Source organism: Herpailurus yagouaroundi, unplaced genomic scaffold (assembly GCF_014898765.1).
Source record: "Herpailurus yagouaroundi ecotype Mexico unplaced genomic scaffold, PumYag 197, whole genome shotgun sequence".
Lineage (NCBI taxonomy): Eukaryota > Metazoa > Chordata > Mammalia > Carnivora > Felidae > Herpailurus > Herpailurus yagouaroundi.
In genome coordinates this window covers 588353-608025 of record NW_024412428.1, presented here as the reverse complement: position 1 = coordinate 608025, position 19673 = coordinate 588353, and the positions used below count along the sequence as shown (strand labels likewise).

At 41.1% G+C, this 19673-nt stretch overlaps 1 protein-coding gene across 1 annotated transcript in view; it reads left to right on the top strand.

Moving 5' to 3' along the window:
• GJB2 (gap junction protein beta 2) overlaps positions 1 to 19673 on the top strand; it is a 34229-nt gene that overhangs the window by 7973 nt on the left and 6583 nt on the right. The window contains exon 2 of the mRNA XM_040447976.1: positions 248 to 365. The gene's annotated coding sequence lies outside the window, so the exon portion shown is untranslated. The remainder of the gene's footprint in view (positions 1 to 247; positions 366 to 19673) is intronic.

The window sequence follows — 19673 nt, the reverse complement described above, 5'->3', positions numbered from 1 at the left end:
TCCCATGGCTAGCTAATTCCCAAAGATAGCAAACAACTCCCCCATGAGTGTATCTTTCATATGCAAACAAACCAATCCAAAACTCATAGCCTCAGCCACATTTTTTACCAGGCTTTCAAAGCACCCTCACATTCTGGGCCACTATCCACCTGCCTAATCACCCCAGGGCCAGATACCAGACAACAGGCTGAAATTTTTCAAGCCAGCCAATCCTAAGACTGTTTACCCTTCCTTGTCTTTCCCACAGAAACAACAGTGAAGAGTTTTGCCCATATTTCTTCACACCCTTGCTGTCTCCTGCTGACTCTGGTGCTTCCCCCATGTGGCCCTTCATGGTATGCTGTGCCCCCTGCTTCCAGAGAACTGTGAGTTAACACTTTTTCCTTCACAACAGTCATTTCCAAGTCTGCATGTCTTATACTACCTGATTAAAGCAAATCTTGGATACATTTAAAAATAACCAGAATATGGTCTATCTTGGCATATGTTTCACAAGCGTTTGAAAAGAACATTCTCTTGCTGTCAGGTGAAATGTCAATTAGATCCTATTGGTTGATGGTGATGTTGAGTTTTTCTAAACCCTTGCTGATTTTCTGTCTAGCTCTTCTATCAGTTGTTGAGAGAGAGGTGTTGAAGTCTCCAATTTTAATTGCAGGTGTGTCCATTTCTCCTTTCAGTTCTATCAGTTTGAGCTTCATATATTATTCAGTTCTGTGTTTAGTGCATACACATTTAGGATTGCTATTTCTTCCTACTCAATTGCCATTTTTATCATTATATGATGTCCTTCTCTGTGTCTGGTGACTTTTTTGTTTATTTTATCTGATATTAATACAGCCATTACTGCTTTCCTTTGATTCTTTGCTTATGCCTTTTTCCATCTTTTTACTTTCAACCTACCTATGTCATTATATTTAAACTGAATTTCTTATAGACAGTACCTAGTTGGGTCATGTTTTATAATCCATTCTGTCATTATGTCTCTTAATTGGTGTATTTAGACCATTTATATCTAATGTAATTATTGATAATGTAAAGCTTAAGTCCACCACTTTGTTTTTTTTTTTTGTTTCCTGTTTCTTACATCTATTTTTTTTTATTTCAGTTTCCTTTTTCCTGACTTCCTGTGGTTTGCTTAAATGCTTCTTATAATTCCCTATTTATTTATCTAGCAGCTTTGCGTACATCTTGGTATAGCTCTTTTAGTGGTTGCTTTAGATATTACATTATATATATAACGTCACAGTCTACCTGCATCATTATTTTACCAATTTAGGTGAAATATAGAAATCTTACCTCCCATTCCATTTCTTTACCTTTCTCTATAATTGTTTTAAACATTTCCTTTCCGGGGCGCCTGGGTGGCGCAGTCGGTTAAGCGTCCGACTTCAGCCAGGTCACGATCTCGCGGTCCGTGAGTTCGAGCCCCGCGTCGGGCTCTGGGCTGATGGCTCAGAGCCTGGAGCCTGTTTCCGATTCTGTGTCTCCCTCTCTCTGACCTTCCCCCGTTCATGCTCTGTCTCTCTCTGTCCCAAAAATAAATAAACGTTGAAAAAAAAAAAATTAAAAAAAAAAAAAAAACAAAAAACATTTCCTTTCCATTCATCTAGAATCACATTAGAGAGGGTTATAGTTTATGTTTCAACTGTCAAATTTAGAAAACTCAAGAGGAGAAGGAAATTCTATTGTATTTACTCATATTTTTGCTTACTATATTCTTTATTCCTTCCTGATGTTCTAAAGTTCCTTCATTTCTTTTCTATATAAAGATCTTCCTTTAGCCATTCTCTTATGATATGTCTGTTAGTGAAATATTTTCTAAATGTTCTTTCATCTGTGAATGCCTGGATTTCCTCTTTATTCAATGAAGAATATTTTTGCTGGTATTAGAATTTGTGGTTGACTTAAAAAATATTGTGCCACTTCCTTCTGGCATCCATGATTTCTGATGAGAAATCCTCTATACTTTGGATTGTTTTTCTTTATGATTAAGGTATTGTTTATCTCTGGCTGATTTCAAGATTTTTTTTCTTTGTCTTTAGTCTTCAGACATTTATTTATCATGTATTTTGGCATCATTTATTTGGATTTATCCTCTTTAGGGTTAACTTCTTTAATCTGTGGGTTTATGCCTCTTGCTAAATTTGGAAAGTTTTCAGCCATTATTTCTTTGAGCACTCTTTTTAGTCCTGCCCTTATTCTACTCTCCTCTGGAACTCCAATGACACAAACATTAGGGTTTTTATTATAGTAATACAGGTCCCTGAGAGTCCCTTCTTTTTTTCCATTCTATATTCTCTTTCTTGTTCTGATCAAGTGGTTTTATTATTATAGCCCACTGATTCTTTTCTCTCTTCCATCCCTCTGCTGTTGAGCCCACCCACTGAGCTTTTTATTTGAGTTAATGTGTTTTTTAGCTCCAAAAATTTCCAATTCGTTCTTTATATATTTTATTTTTCTGCTGAGACTCTCTATTTCTTGCTGAGGTTTTCTATTTTTCATTTGTTTCAAACATGTTTGTTATTGCGTGTTGAAGTAGTTTCATCATGACTGCTTTAAAATTTTTATCAGATTATTCTAGCATTTCTGTCATCTTGGCTTTTGCATCTATTGATTTTAACATTCAGTTTCAGATCCTGGTATGATAAGGGATTTTAGATTGAAATTTAGATACTTTTGGTGTTACATTATAAGACTCTGGATCTATTTCATTTAAACCATCTATTTTAACTGGCTTTCTCTGACACCACAAGAGGGGAAGAAGGATAGGGGTGGGCACAGTCGCATTACTCTGAGGCTGAGGTAGAAGTCCAGGTTTTTCACTTGATGTCCATTGACACTCAAGGTGAAGAAGGGCCCCTCTTTATTTCTGGGAAGGGATGGGGTTTCCATCTCCCAATGTGATCTCTACTGACACCTTGGTGGGTTGTGGCCTTGTTATTAGTGGGCAATGGTGAAATCCCTCGCTCTCCACTAGGCCTCCTTTGACGCCAACTCTGGGGGATGGGGGGAGATACGTCATGACTTCCTGATGGAGGTAGAGTTCAGGCTCCTCACATGGCATCCACTGAAACCACAGGCTATGGGGGCCTTTTTACCAACCAGTGGATGAAAGTCCCAGCTCCCTACTTGGCCTTCTCTGACACCACCCCAGAGGGGGTGTTGGGACGTCTCATTGTAGCCTCACTAAGTCTAGACTCCTTTTTTGGCCTTTACTGGTATCAGCGTGAGGGCATAAGTTATTTCTCTGATGCTAGGCTGGAGTAAAGCAGTCATTGTCTAAAACTTTTCTGTCTTGCTACGCTTCCCTTTTCCTGGCCCTTTGGCTAGAGACAGAATGTTTATCTTGGATTTTTAGGTTTGGGGGATTTTGTCTGCACCCGTTGGTATTTTGGACTATTGGCTTCTTCAACTCCAAGTCTGAGATTTGTGATGCAAAAAGAACACCTAGGCAGACCCACCACCATGTGAGTCCCAAGGTCCCTCCCTGGTCTGCCTTCTTCTCTCCACTTTTCAGGGTCTTCTTATGTTTGTGTTTCTATAATTTCCAAGGATTTTAGTTGTACTTGGCAAGAAGAATTGGGAAAAGTACATCAACTCCATCATCCTGGGAGCAAAATATTTCTTTATTTTTAAATAGTAGTTTAAATAGAAATCAATGAAATCTGTATATTGCAATTAGTTAATGTGTCTCTCAAGCCTCTGTAATCTACTGGTTCCCCTACACCCCTCCTTATTTTCTTGCAACTTTTTGTTTCTGAGAAACTAGATCATTTGTTTCCTAGAGTTTCTCATAGCCTGGACTTTGCTGATTGCATATTTGAGGTATTTCTTCTATATGTTCTTCTATCTTTTGTATATTCTATAAACTGATAGTTAGATTTAAAGGCTCAGGAGATTTTTTTTCCTTTTGCAAGACTGTTTTATAGGTGGTATTATATATTCCCATCAGAAGGCATATGTCTCGTTGTCTCCCAGGGGCGATGTCAGCAACCATTGATGGCCATTACCTAGCTCCTTTAATTTATTACAGGTTTCAAAATGGGTTATTCAGACTAATATTTCAAGCTATCTCCAAGAGGCATCCAATAAAGACTGTGGACACCTCAAACTTATCATGTAAAAAATGGAACAAATTATTTTCCTCTGACGTAAGAAAACATCCGTTTACCTGGGTTTTTTACACCGATTAAAGACATTCTCCCCAGTCTCCCAGGTTTGGCCCCTTAGTGCAAGACTGACACTCATAGAGGCCGCAACAGCAAATGGGTAAAGTAGCCAATGGGTTCTCTCCAAAGATGGCAGCTGCTTCCCAGCTCTGGCTCCTTCTTGATTTATGATACTGTGGGTCCAGTGTTACTTGATCTTTCAATCAATGCTAGAAATTGGTGTTTTTATGTAAACATTTACTGATTTTAAAATATTGGCAACAAATTTTTTTTTTTTACAGTTCTTATTTTTTTATCATTTTTTTCATCATGATAAGCGTACTCTTTAATCCCCATCACCTCTTTCCCCCATCCCACACCCATCTCCCCTCTGGTAACCATCAGTTTGTTCTCTATAGTTAAGAGTCTGTTTCTTGGTTTGCCTCTCTTCTCTTGTTTTTTCCTTTGCTCATTTGTTTGTTTCTTGAATTCCACATATGAGTGAAATCATATGGTATTTGTCTTTCTCTAACTGACTTATTTTGTTCAGCATTATACAGTCTAGCTCCATTTATGTCATTGCAAATGCTAAGATTTTATTCTTTTTCTTGGCTGACTAATATTCCAGTGTGTGTGTGTGTGTGTGTGTGTGTCTGTGTCACTTTTATCCGTTCAACTATCAATGGACACTTGAGCTGCTTCCATAGTTTGGCTATTGTAAACAATACTGCAATAAACATAGGGGTGCATGAATTAGTGTTTTTGTATTTTGGGGGTAAATACCCAGTGCGATTCCTGGATCATAACGTAGCTCTATTTTTAATTTTTTGAGGAACCTCCATACAGTTTCCCACAGTGACTGCACTAGTTTGCATTCCTACCAGCTGTGCATGAGGGTTTCTTTTTTTCCACATCCTTGCCAACACTTGTTATTTCTTTTGTTGTTGATTTTAGCCATTCTGACAGGAATGAGGTGATATCTCATTGTAGTTTTGATTTGTATTTCCCTGATGATGAGTGATGTTGAGCATCTTTTCATGTGTCAGTTGGCCATCTGTATGTCTTCTTTGGAGAAATGTCTGTTCATGTCTTCTGCCCATTTTTTAATTGGATTATTTTTTTATATTGAGTAGTATCAGTTCTTTATGTATTGATTTATTGGACATATTTGATATATATCAGATATATCATTTATTGGATATATCATTTGCAAATATCTTCTACCATTCAGTAGATTGCCTTTTGTTAATTGTTTCCTTCACTGTGCAGAAACTTTTTATTTTGATGTAGTCTCAATAGTTTATTTTTGTTTTTATTTCCCTTGCCTCAGGAAACATCAGAAAAATGTTGCTATAGCCAAGGTCAGAAAGAATCCTGCCTGTACACACTTCAAGGATTTGTATGGTTTCAGGTCTCACATTTAGGTCTTTAATCCATTTAGAGCTTATTTTTGTGTATGTTGAAAGAAAGTGGTCCAGTTTCATTCTTTTGCATGTGGCTGTCCAGGTTTCCCAACACCATTTGTTGAAAAGACTGTTTTTTTTCCCATTGTATATTCATTCTTCCTTTGTCAAAGATTAATTGACCATATAACTGTGGATTTATTTCTGGGTTTTCTTTCTATTCCATTGATCTATGTGTCTATTTTTATGCCAGTACCATACTGTCTTAATTACTACTGTTTTGTAATATAACTTGAAATCTGCAATTGTGATATCTCCACTTTTGTTTTTCTTTTTCAAGATTGCTTTGACTATTTGAAGTCTTTTGTGGTTTCGTATAAATTTTAGGATTGTTTGTTCTAGATCTGTGAAAAATGCTGTTTTTAAAGCTAATATTCTGCAGGTCAAAAGAAGCACACGTGTGGGCTGGGGACAGCTTGGGAGACGTGATGTGAGCCCCCTCGTCCTCCCTCCTGACTCCTCCCTCTGCCAACAGAGGCCAAATCATACCTCCTACAGCTCCACGTTGGATCTCGAGTGCCTCTCCCTGCTACCCTGGCATCATTACCTCTTTCAGGGACCTTACCAGTGGCTTTCCAACTAGCCTTTCCACATCTGTTACTCATTCCCTCCAGTTTCCAGGGTCATTCCACTGAAACCTGGATCTGGGCCGGACACTCACTCACTCAGCAAACTCATACTAAGAGGCTCCTAGGAGTCAGGTTCTGTATTGAGTGTCAGGAGACAGAATGATGACTGAGATATTGTGCCTCTTTACAGTCTAGTGGAGGAGCTAGAGCTACAAACAGAAAATTCTAAAATAATGTGAAAATGCAACAATATGATGGTGATAAACCAAGAGTCATTGGAAGTTGTTGGCGTGGGAGGAGGCAGCCAAGCTATCTGGGCAGTGTCCTGAAGAAAGTGAGTCTCAAAGGATGATTAGAAGTTAAGCGGGAGAGAGGGGAGGAATGGAGATTTCTGACGAGACATGGAGGAAGCAACACGGCATACGCAAGAGTAGCAATTTAGTGTGGCTAGCCCCTGAAGTGCCAGGGAGGGAGCGGTGACGGCTGAATCCAAAAGTGGGCAAAGTCACCACTGAACACAAAGTAAAATCCCAAATCCTCTGACATCAGCAAGTACTTCCAGGTTTCTCCCGTTGACGTCTCCGTGCTCCCCACCCCCAGTCTGCCCATGTACGCACTCTGCTTCCTGAGGACTGCTTATTTATCCCCACCTCTGGGCACTGCACCAACTCTCTCCTGCCTAGAATGTCCTCCCTGTCTGCCCCTTCCTCCAGCCTTTCTTTCTAAAGTAATTCAAAGTCTTCATTCCCAAGATTCTCCCTGCCTCGCCCCGGAACCACTCCCTCCTCACCCTCCTCCCCAGGGTTGCCCTGCTTGTGTTTGCACTCCTGTGTTCTCTTTGCTTCCCCTCTAGGGTGGGGGCTCCTGGACAGAAGAGAACAAATGCGCTTCACCCCCAAAACATGTCCCTTCATATAGAGAGTGCCACTATACGTATTGAATTAAGTGGGGTCTTGAATACTAATGCCTCTTCTCCCAGTTTTGTGGCATAGCTGTTGGGAAGGAAAGAAGGCTCATTAGCTTGCCATCCTGAGGGGGACCCGGCAGTAGCTCTCCGAGGCTCTGCGAAACAACTTCCCCAGGCGCCAAAACTGCCGTTGCTATGGTTTCTCCCTCCCACTAGGAGTGCTTAGGTGAATGCCGATTGAAGAACAGGGCTCCACTGGCCAAGGCCTTTTCAGGCCATTTTAAGAGGGAAAAAACTTGGTGGAATGATTCCGATATCAGAGCGCCGTGAGAAAAACTCACCACAGTGAGAAATTAATTGTGAGACCGCAGCCAAAGATCTTTTTAGAGATAATGCTACAGATCCCATCCACCATTAGCCAACCTCAGAAACGTGAAGATACTTGTTAACCTAAATTTATTTCTGGATATGACTTATTAGACACTAAGACGATTTATTTTTATTTTTTTTGCTAACATAACTTTTAAATGTATGGATTCAGGATTAATGTGGCATTTTAGATTATAATCAGTACTCAGCTATAAGTAATTGCTTCTACGCAATTACTAAGCAAAACTAAGAGATTAGTTTCCTATTCAAAACATACTAATACAAGCCAGCGTATACAAGACGGAGACTGTCCCTTCTGACTGGTAATCAGTTTCTAAATCTTCAATGTCCGAAAAATGGAAGGCATAAGCTGAGAGAAGAATTGTTTCACGTTTAACTTCGGCCCTAAAAGAGACCTAGGAGTGGTCTTCTAGATTCTGCTCATAGAAGCCAGCTGTCCAACACTCATCAGAAACTAGTATTTAGGTTCAGTGCTAATACCAAAGAGATGCGCTTGGTAGAAAATGTGCCACAATCTCAAATTTACTTACAAGATGCTTGGGATTTTAAATTTTATCATACTGCGCCTCTTCCCCATACATGACTGTTCTAACACAAACAGAAGATGGGCACCTCTCAGTTGGAACTAGTATTTATAGGGTCAGGATGTGACATTTGCCCTGAAGCACATCCACATCTGTCAAAATCGTGCTAAGCCCAGTTATAAAATCATAAGGATCAACTTAATGTAGACTACGGGCCATGGGTCCCCCAACACACAGCCCAGGAATCTGTGTTTCTAACAGATTTCTGAGTTGATTTTTATACAGCCAGCTCAGTCCAGATGCCCATAGAGCAGGCAAATTTTCAAATGTCAGTGGGCCAAAGAATTGCCTGAAGTAGTTTAGAATGTTTGTCCGGAGTCTAATTTGGTCGGCCTGGGGAAGTGGAGGGATTGACATTCTGACGTTTCCTTGGCTGTCCTCACACTGGTCTTCAGAAACACAGACACGTGCCATTTCAAGCAGGTGCTTTGAAAATAGCTGTACCTCCCTGATGTATCTCCACTCTGGAAACGCATCTGTAAAAGTTGAGCTGTGTTCCGCCCCAGAATGGCAGAAACTGCTATATAAGCAGCATAGGTTGATTTGTCCCTTTTCGGCCCCTAGGGACTCAAAACAGGAGTGTGTCCATTCAGCAGCTTGTTCCACACGGGGAAGGGGGCGAAGCTCAGGCAGTCACCCTGCGTCACACCGTGTCAGCCGTTGCCTCGCTCTGCTCGGGCCTGAGCCTCTGCTCTCGACGGTCGGCATCCCCCGTGGTCAGTCTGTTCTCCAGGCTGCTAAGCAGCTCTCTCAAACCCCCTGCGGTCGCCCGTCACTCTCCTCACGGGTCAAACCGCATTCAAGACCTCTGATAAATCTCTCCAGGATCTACTTTCTGCCTTTATCCTACTCGGCTTTCTGCCTCCTTTGGTGCCCCAAGCCTCGCCGCTTTTTCTGCCAGCTCCTTTGCTTTGTTTTTCTGTGGCTATCTTCTTTCTCCTCTCTTTCCAAATGTTCTCCCTTGCCTTCTCCGATATAGACAAAAGGTCAGAAGCCAAGCCCATCACAAGGGGAGAGCCCAGTGTCCCAGTTTGCTCTGTGTCACAGTGGCCGCACCTCTTGGACGCAGACACCGAGCAAGTCTGAGGCCCAGAGCCACCGTTTCGAGGAAGGCGGTTGCCCGGAACGCATCTTCCCTCTAAGGATGGAAGTAGGTAGGTTGCCGGCTCCAGTTGTTGCTGCGTCCAGCTCCTCCTTCCTCCTAAATGCAAAGCGAGTCTCTTTAAATCGGAGATCCTAATCTCTCGAGTGTCTACTGCCCTAGGCATTGTACACGATGGGATGTAAACTTTCATGTTACAGAAGAGGAAACAGGCTGAGAGGGCTGAGGCATTTCATTTCAGGCCATGTAGTGGATACAGGAAAAAGCAAAGACTTAAGGGGCACCCGGTGGCTCAGTCAGTTAAGCCTCCAACTTCAGCTCGGGTCATGATCTCACCGTCCAAGAGTTCGGGCCCGGCATCAGACTCTGTGCTGACGGCTCAGTACCTGGAGCCTGCTTCGGATTCTGTCTCCCTCTCTCTCTGCTCCTCCCTCACGCACTCCCTCTCTCTCTTTAAAATTAAAATTAAAAAAAAAAAAAAAAAAAACATTAAAAGCAAAGACTCAAAATTGGGTGTCACTGACCCATTCTCCCATCGCACTGCTGGGAGTGATGGGGAAGCAGAGAGGGTGTGGACACCACGCCTCAGTTCTTCTTGAAGGCATTTTGCAAGGCCCTGTCTCATTTTCTGCCCTTACTCACTACACTCTGGTGCACAGACCTGGTGCGAGAAAGGTACACAACAGCAAGGCTGAACGTGACCTGCATGGCGTGACACAAATAACCACGGTGGCTTTTTATTGTTGGTAGCATAACCACTGGATAAAAGTAATGCTCAAAATGCATATCATTAAAAGCAGAATATACATATATTTTTTCAAAATAGCAATTACTTCTATCAAAGCTCATGATTCAAAGAAAATCCGGACTCATCAATGAGGAAAAACTTAGAAGACTCTCACAAATAAGTTTTACATAATAGATCATTTGAAGTAATAAAAATTTCTAAAATCTTATCAAATGATCTTTATAAAAAAAATTTAGAAAGTTTTTCAACATTATCTACTGTATAGTTTCAAATAATCAAGCAGGTTATTTCTGGCTCACGTAATGGTGGGTTAGTTTATCCAAGACAAACCCTACTGCTGAGAACATGTAGAGAAGGTGAACAATGTGAACAGACGTGTATGAAAACTTCCGAGAGCTACCAGAGTAGCAAAGACTTGAAGAGCCAAGATCCCAGCCAGAAAAGATGAGAAGGGAAGTGAACCATCTTATTCACAAGGCATCTGCCAATTTGTAAACAAACAAAAACAAAGTTGAGAGGCTAAGAGGCTAAATAGAGTTTCTGGCAATCTCAGGGGCTAGGAGAACAAAAAACTTGGGGGTCCACCAGAGGACAGGCCCTTGTAAATACCCCCACTCTTTCGGTCTGGACCTCCAAAGGGCTTACTAGGAGTAAGAGTAACCTGAAATCAGGCAACACTCACCAAGCCAAGTTTGAATCCGTTCAGACTTTGGATTGATGATACCGCACCTACCGTAACCGCTTTCCAGAAGCAAAAATAAATGCCCTCCAGACAAAGTTGACATCAGCCTGAGGCTCTAAGTTCCACTTTCAGATTCACCCTCCTATCAGCCACCATAGGTTCACTTACTACACAGTGCTGGTCTTGAACACTCTCTTCATTTCTGGCACTTCCGTGTCTTTATTTCTTTCACTTACTTATTTGTCACAATTTTTAGATAATATTTTGTTGAGAATTCTTACATCTGAAAAGTGAAGAAGAAGAAACTTGTAGCATAGGTCTTCCTAGTATGTTGCCAGAAGTCAAAGTCACCTGGGAAAATCTTTTCTCTCAGTTTCCAAATCTCCTTAAAATCAAAATACACCTATATCGAAAAAGTCTTCCCTGAGTCCTGAAGAGATGGTTCTCAAGTACATCCTTATCTCTTCTTTCCTTTTGTCTATATTATTTCTTACTATTTCTATAGTAAGTGAAATAAAACTCAAAACTAACAATTTCTCTACTTGTTACAAGGTTTCACAAAACATCCGGAGGAAGAGATTAGTACCGAACTCTAATCCAGGTTTCAAAAAGCTTCCCCCACGACCCCCCGCACCGTGTACTCCTTTGCCATGACCCACCCCGCCACGACATCTTAATTTAAATTTTGGACCAGTAATTCACAAAGAAAAAATAAACGACAAGGAGAATTAAAGAGGATACAACACATTTTCTAAAACTAAAAGTCTTAGGAATTGGTCAATGAGAAAAATCCTCTATCAGCCACTTCATATAACATGTTTAATGTAATTTTTATAAACCTAAAACATGCTGACACCCTGATCTTGGGCTTTGAGGCTCCATGGTTTCAAAATTGAGGGGAAAAAATTGTTTTTTAAGCCACTCAGTCTCTGGCATTTTGTTATGACAGCCCAAACTGATGAAGATAAGGAGTTTATCAATTTTATTAATATTTTCAAAGAACTAAACTTTAGCTTTGTTGCATTTTCTCCATTATTTGATTTCTAACTCATTGATTTCTTATCTTTATTATTTTCTTCCTCTGCTTACATTGTTTCATTTTTCTTTTTTTCAAGCTTCTTAAGGTAGAAATGTAGATAATCAACTTTAAGCTTTTCTTCTTTTTCTAATGTATACACTTAAAGTAAAAATTTATCTCTTAGCACTGCTTCAGGTGCATCCTGCAGATTTTGAAGTTTTTCATTTTCATTCATTTTATTTATTTGAAGGATCTCTTATGATTTTTTCTTTTACCCATTTATGTTTGCTTAATCTCTAAATATCTGGTATAGAAAATACCAAATATAGATAGATAGTAGATAGGTAGGTAGATGGATAACTAATTTAATTCTGCAAAGGTCAGAAAATATACTCTGTGATTTCCATTCTTTGAAATTTATTGAGGCATGTTGCATAGTTCAGCATGCTTTCTCTCAGCAAACATTTCATGTGCACCTAAAAAATGTATATTATGCAGTTGCTGGGCATAGTGTTCTATAAAGATAAATGAGGTCAAGTTAGTTGATAGTATTATTTTGATGTTCCATATCCTTGCTGATTTTTGTGTAATGTTCTATCAGTTACTCAGTTATTCTAACTATGAATATAAATTTGTCATTTCTCTCTTTGGTGCTTTCAGTTTTGCCTTATGTATTTTAGAGCTCTGTTACTTAGTGCATACACATTTAGGATTGATGTCTTCGTGATGAAACGATCCGTTTGCCATTTGTCTCTTTAATTTGTCTTTTTAATTTGTCTCTTTACTTCTGGTAATCTCCTTGTTTTGAGGTATACATTGAATGGTATAGTGACTTGAGCTTCCCTGTGATTTGGGTTTGCCTTGTATATATTTTTCCAATCCTTTTATCGTTCAACCTATTTGTGAGTCTGCTTCTATTGACTGTTTTTTTCCTCCTGATTCTGGGTCTCATTTTCCTGTTTCTTCATATGGCTTGTAATTTTTTACTCAGTGCTGATTTTGCATACAAAAGGATTTCCCTGGGGTGTTTTGTTTTTGTTTTTCCAGTGAGTGCAAGTCTTTTTTTTTCTGATAGGTGGCTAGAATGAAGATTTGATCATGCAGATTTATCAAGAGTCAAATTGATCTGGGGCTGAGCTGTAGTGTTAATTAAATTGGGTGTACCTCTGGGGGCTCCTGGGTAATTCAGTCGGTTGGGCGTCCGATTTCGGCTCAGGTCATGATCTCCTAGCTCATGAGTTTGAGCCCCGCATCTGGCTCTATACTGACAACTCAGAGCCTGGAATCTGCTTCAGATTCTATGTCCCTCTCTCTGTGTCTTCAGATTCTGTGTCTCCCCTACTTGTGCTCTGTCTCTCTCTCCCTCTCTCTCTCTCTCTCTCTCTCTCTCTCTCTCAAAAATAGAGGGGTGCCTGGGTGGCTCAGTCAGTTGAGCATCCAACTTTGGCTCAGGTCATGATCTCATGACTCGTGAGTTCAAGCCCCTCTGCTGACAGCTCAGAGCTTGGAGCCTGCCAAGGATTCTGTGTCTCCCTCTCTCTCTGTCCCCTCCCCCACTCATACTCTGTCTCTCACTCTCTCTCAAAAATAAATAAACATTTAAAAAAATATTTTTTTAATTTTTTTGAATTGAGTGTACCTCTAATATCTGATGGAAAAAGGACATTTGCCATTCAGCCCAACCTCAGTTTCCTACACATCCACTGTGGAGTGGCTAGTCTCTTCTATCTTGTCATTGTTTGACACAGACATCATATAGTGTGGGCTCACTTTGACTCCAACTGTAGCACCACTCCAAAATTCAAATAGTGTGAAACTGTGTAATTCTTGGTTGTCTAGACTTGCCTACACTGACACTTTTGCAGTAACACTGTGCAGGGGGAGGGGGCCAGGAGGGAGGGAGGTTAAGCCAAGCTATTTATTTTTGCATTTGAGGCACTTCTAAATTCCAATCTGTTTGGCAACCTATATTGTTATTAGTGTCTTGACTGATGTTTTCCTCAACTCTATAAAATCTCTTCATCTACAGGAGGCCTGCTTCTCCACCTTCCCACAAATCAGGAGCTATTCTCCAGATATGAAAGCAGTTGTGGCTCTCCGCTCACCATCACTTCCTATAAGTCAGTTCCACTAAGTTTAATCTGCCCACTTTTCTTTGACAATTGCCAATAGACTTTCATTTTAGCAGGGTTTTTGTTGTTACCATAGGAATAATGGTATTTTTTCATTCTATACTCTAATTTGAAGCAGAGCCATAATACTGTTTGTAATAGCAAAAGATCAGAAATATGGAATCATGGAAAATTACATGGCTTTTAATTAAATTTTTATATAATCATATAAAGAATACTATGAAGCTATGTGAAAGATGAGGAAGCTCTTTATTTGCAGAAAAAAGATTTCCATGATATATTAAGTGAGAAAAGCAAAGTGTACAATAGGGTGTACAATGCTCTACCTTTTGTATAAGAGAGGGAAGAAAAATCATCTATATATAGACTCATATAGATTCATATCACATATGAACATCACAGATCAGTTTTCACATCTGTAGAATGAGATTAAAAATACTTTCCTCAGAGTTATGCAATAAAATAAACATAAAACATTTGGCTCACTTCATGATATCAAGTTCTAGATAAATGATTAACACAATGACCTTTGCATTGGATTATCCCAGAGATGCCTTCATTTATGTTACACACTCGAATTAGTTATTCAAATATGTTACGTTTGCAGTGGCCTATTTTTTCCTTTGGTAAATTACAAGCAGGGACTGTATCTTTCCAAGGCCTATCCATCTACTAACCTAGTATGTAATGTCACATAGCCTGTAAGAAAAAAACATGAGTGTTTCCCATCACATGGTGATTGAGATGATACCAAGACCCTCCAGACTGACCACTACCATCTTTGTTGATGGTACACACTGTGAACGAGGCCCCCATAGTACTAAGAGAAGAGCCCTGTACTCTAAATTCCTCACTATCACTGGTTTATTTCAAAGGCAATAAAGAAATCATAAAAGACGTTATGCTTATTGACTCCTCTTACCCAGAGCACCATAGTTCAATCCATACTTTTGACCATAAAAGTCTCCATCTGGTTCTTTAAATACATAATCTATTAAAAAGGCTGATCCATGACTTTTGAGCGGACTGGACATCAAAGCATTACATGCATCTGTTTTGGGCAATCCTGTCAAGTTAGCGAAAGACCTAACCAAATGTTGCTCTTGCTTCTCACCCGTCCCACGAACCCAACATACTCAGATGGGAGAGGGGCATTCACACCGCATACTCAGATCAGAAAGAGGCAACAGGGAAGCAGATCTAATGGAAGGAGGTCATTTACCAGCCTGAACTAAAGTTCTTGAGCGATTCGACCACCAATAACTCTCATCAGCTTGGGGTTTCTGGGACCTTGAGTCTGGGAGCTCAGATACAACACAGCAGAGCTGGGAGGCTGCTCTTAGACCCAGATATCACTCCCTCGGTACACTCTTCACCTAGGCCACAGTGATATGTCTGTTTCTCTGGAAATGGAATGGCACAGTGACTTTCCGGCTTTTTGTGACAGGGATCTACAGCAAGAAGTACACTTTACATCGGGTCCAGTGCATACGTGTGGATGTGAGTATGAAAACACAGGAAATATTTCATGAAACGTTTCATAGAATGTTGCTTAAACCCTAAGAGCAATTCATTCTGATATTTTCTATTCTGTCCTATTTCATTTAATTTGGTGGGGGCATGGGGAGGAAAGAAATTTATTTCTCAGGACAAGCAACACTGGACTAGAAGAAAAGATTATCCTTTTATCTCCCACTATCTTCCAAGTACGTGCATTTTACAAAAACTTCTTGGCAAGTCTTCCCAGCGCCATCTACTGTACCCTCTGGGTATTGCAAATGCCCTTTTTTTTTTTCCTCCCCCTGGCACAAAGATATTTTTTTAAGGATGAGATTGTATCACAGAGCTCTACACACCAACATGTACGTAGAACACAGAACAGAAATGACTCCCCCAACACAGAAATGGCTCCAAAATAGTTTAAGAAGTTTAGACTAATAGCTAACACACAAACCCAGTTCTGAATTCTCAGACCAAAGACTTCACATCCAATTCCAGAAGAGGGGCTTTCTAAGTCAGAGAACATCCACCTGATTGGAACCTCAGTAGCAAAACTGGCTGTGTAATCAGGGGCTTCCAGAGAGTGACAAATTTAAATTCAGGACATTCTAGACTAGCATTTCATAGAAATCTGCTGTAGTCTATCAAATACAATAACCAGGGAATCTCTCTGTAGTCCCTTGTCAAACCTCTGTCTGTGATTTTTTTACTAAGCAACTCATGAGTGTTTACTGTGCCCTAACTTATTCCAAAAGCTCTTTAAGATGATTTGTAACACAAACTAAAATGTAGAAATCTCTTTTGTTCCTTTGTGAATGGTGCAGAACTTCCATTTTGCTAAGTCATCACAGCTTACAGAATTTAATTTTTATATTCACTAGAAATAAATTTTATCTACCAGTTTGCCTACGGATTGATAGCTCTGGATTCGTTTCTGACAAACATGTGCTCTGATACAAATACATTTGGAAGTATCTTTGTAATTTCTCCATCATCTGCTTAAATAATCATAAAAGAGCTACACTGACGTATTTGCAAGTAAGAGCATACACTCCTCCAGTAAAACAAAAGAAATCAACTTATTTTACTACTGCCTTGCCACTGAGACACATTCAGCACCATGAATCTCCCCCAAATATTTTATGTGTGAATATAAGAATAGAATGAGGAAAATGGAAAGCCTTACAACAGTTTTAGTCACACTCAAAAGCTGGCATTTTTATGAGATGACTTTAATTTGAAAGTGAAGAAAAGAATAAATTATTGAAGTCTGAGATCTTTTTTCTTAACTCTTTGAATGTAACAACTGATTTTTTGTTCCCTAAGTGATTTGACATTAACAATTTTCAGGATACATAAATAAGGGTGTGGGTCAATGATGCAGAGAGAAATCATAGGGAAATGGTATTCTCCTGTAATAATTATTCACAAAAATTTTAAAGGCTTACTTTTAAAGATCACTCCTGCTTTTAAATCATATTATCATATGTAAGTAATTATTAATTACCCAGATATGCCAAGGGTTCATTATATCTTCAGTTTCCGACTGCTATTTTGAGGGAGGCTGAACTTTCTGGAATTTTTGCCAATTATTAATATGATGAATAATATTTCAATAGCCAAGTCAAGAGAGTGGGTCTAGACCAGTAGCTAACGACTCTGATAACTGATAGCTAAGAGACATTCAATGATTCTAACTTGCCCTAAAACTGCCAAGGTTTCGGACAGGGACTCCATTCTCTCACAAGTCTCTTCTTGTCTTGAAATATTTTCTGCTATCTCCTACATATGATTTGTGTGTCAGAAATTTCACTGAGACATTTTTTATATGCATTCAGATCATCCTTCCCAGAGGGCATCCGAGGGGCTGCCCCATTAGGCAGCTGGCAAGCAATCATCCATTAAAATATGTGAAGAAATATCATTTTTCTCACACTGATTTCTTACACAAGAACAACTTCTTTCCTTCTGGTCCATTTATAAAACAGCTGTCAAATTAAAACCCTGAATAGCTTCAAATATTCACATTTCACCTTACAACCTGACAACTGCATCACTTTAAATGCCTGCATACAAGTTCAACTCAATTATAAACACCTGGGGTTTGCCTGCTTGCTACTAAGCATGTACGTAAAAATATTCATCATATGTGTCTCTGACACTCCAAAGTGACAACGTGTGGCTGTAACAGATCTCATCAGTTGAGCATCAATAGCTACTCGCTACGTTCCCGAGTTTCCCTGGGAATTGCTTCATTCAAGACCGCTTCAGGAGACACCAGAGTTTTTTCCATAAAGCCGAGTCAAAAAACATTCTCTATATTGTTCAGTGCCTGCAGGTTAAGAAGACAGAGGTATACCAATCAAGGAGCAGGCACGTGCTGGGCATCTGCTATGCTCCGGGCCCCGGGAAGCCTGGAGTGGAGGGCAGAGCTTTCTCCAGGGGCTGGTCAGTTTAAAGATGAAGACGTCTGAAAACGGGGGACAAAATTAAGGCTTATTTTCAGTGTTTCCATTTAACAAAGTAATGCTTTTAGCCCGAAGGAAAAAAAGACAGCAATAGGATTATGCTATTCACAAAATGATTACGGGATTTACAAAACTATTAATTTGTGGTGTGACCTCCTAATTGTAAGTCTAAGCTCATGTGGACATAACTTTAAATATCCCAACTTTTTTTCCATCGTACCTCTTCTTTTCCTCCTCGTCTACTCTGGAAGACACAAAAATATATATTTAAGATGTTCTGTCTTGAAGAAATTCAAGTCTGGTAAGGAAGAAAACACCAATACAGAAAAACAACACAAATCACACAAAACAGAATAAAATCAGGTCGAGACTTAAGAGCTGCAGGAAGTCTAGCTACATAGCCCCAAATAGGAGCAGCTGTGATATACAATTAGCCCACAACGCACACTAATTATGCAAATCAGGAGAGTAAGTCCGGGAAAACAAGGAAAAGGAAGTTGAACAGCAACCTATAATCAGGAGACACACACTAAAATCTAAGGTGAAATTTTTCAATGGGGGAAAGTGACTCAACTTGCAGTCTCCAAACCACCTTTACCAGCAAGCTTCCTACGATGGTTCTAGACCCTTCCTTCATTCTGACCCAAGCAGGGCTCTAACCGGTTCCTAAACAGTGCTGTTCCAGAAAGTAACTGACGGGAGGAGCCGCCGGCCGGCTCCACAACGTCCACCCCCTCCACCCCGGTCCCCGTGCCCCCGACCTTCCACCCTGAGACGCCTCCTACCTCAACTGTGATGTGCGCTCAGACCCAGCAGGTTCATTCCTCCACTCCACCCGGCTTTGCCTTGTCATTTCTAAAAAGCCGATTCAGCACATCTCTCAGATGGGCCACGCAAGGGCTTTCGGCAACTCTTGGGCCTCTGTCTCTTCATGAACAGACACTCCCTCCTAGAGTAAGACTCAGACCTGCAAGGTGGGGTCGCAACCACGGGGAAAAGCTCACATTCGCCCATACAAGAATGGCCTGAGTTGGCCCGTGGCGACGGGGCACCCGTCTTACAAGGAGAAGTTAAGGCTTTGACGCCAATGGTGATAATCGTGGGAAATCCATTTTTGAGGCTGGATCTCGCTGTCAGGATGAATCATCCTCTGTGCTTAACACGAAACTGAGCCTGGGAACGGCTTGCCCACCCTTCCACGCTGGCCGCTCTTTGCAGAAATCAAGGTACCTGAGCAGTGACAGCCACCCACAAGAGCCTGGCGCTATTTCCCCAACGCGTCCTGCTCTCGCAGTCTTGGTTGTCCATCCACTTGATTTGTGCTTATTCCCCTTCTGTCAACCTGCATCTCGACACCTCGAAATACCGGCCAAATGGGAACCACGAGACTTCCTAACCCGGGATGAAGCTTCTGGGAGAACTGAGCGGCCCAGGACCCGCTCCCCTTTCATGGTGTGCGCGTGCAGGGAAAGGAGGGGTGGGCAGGTGTCATTCATAGCCTCTATTTTCTGAATCATCTGGGTCGCCCCCGCCCCAAAGCGAGCAACTAACTGCCTTGCGACTTCTCCGCTGCGGGAGGAGGAGGAAGCGGCAGGGCCCAGGGGGGCACCATCTGCCGGGGCGCGCATGGCGGCACGTCCAGGGCCCACCGAGGCGCCCGTGCCAGCCTCGGCAAGACCAAGACTTGTCTCCCCCAGCCGCCTCCAACCCTAGCCCTTCGCATAGTGTTGAACGTGGTCGAATCAAAAAGGGAATCCAGGGGCGCCTGGGTGGCGCAGTCGGTTAAGCGTCCGACTTCAGCCAGGTCACGATCTCGTGGTCCGTGAGTTCGAGCCCCGCGTCGGGCTCTGGGCTGATGGCTCAGAGCCTGGAGCCTGTTTCCGATTCTGTGTCTCCCTCTCTCTCTGCCCCTCCCCTGTTCATGCTCTGTCTCTCTCTGTCCCAAAAATAAATAAACGTTGG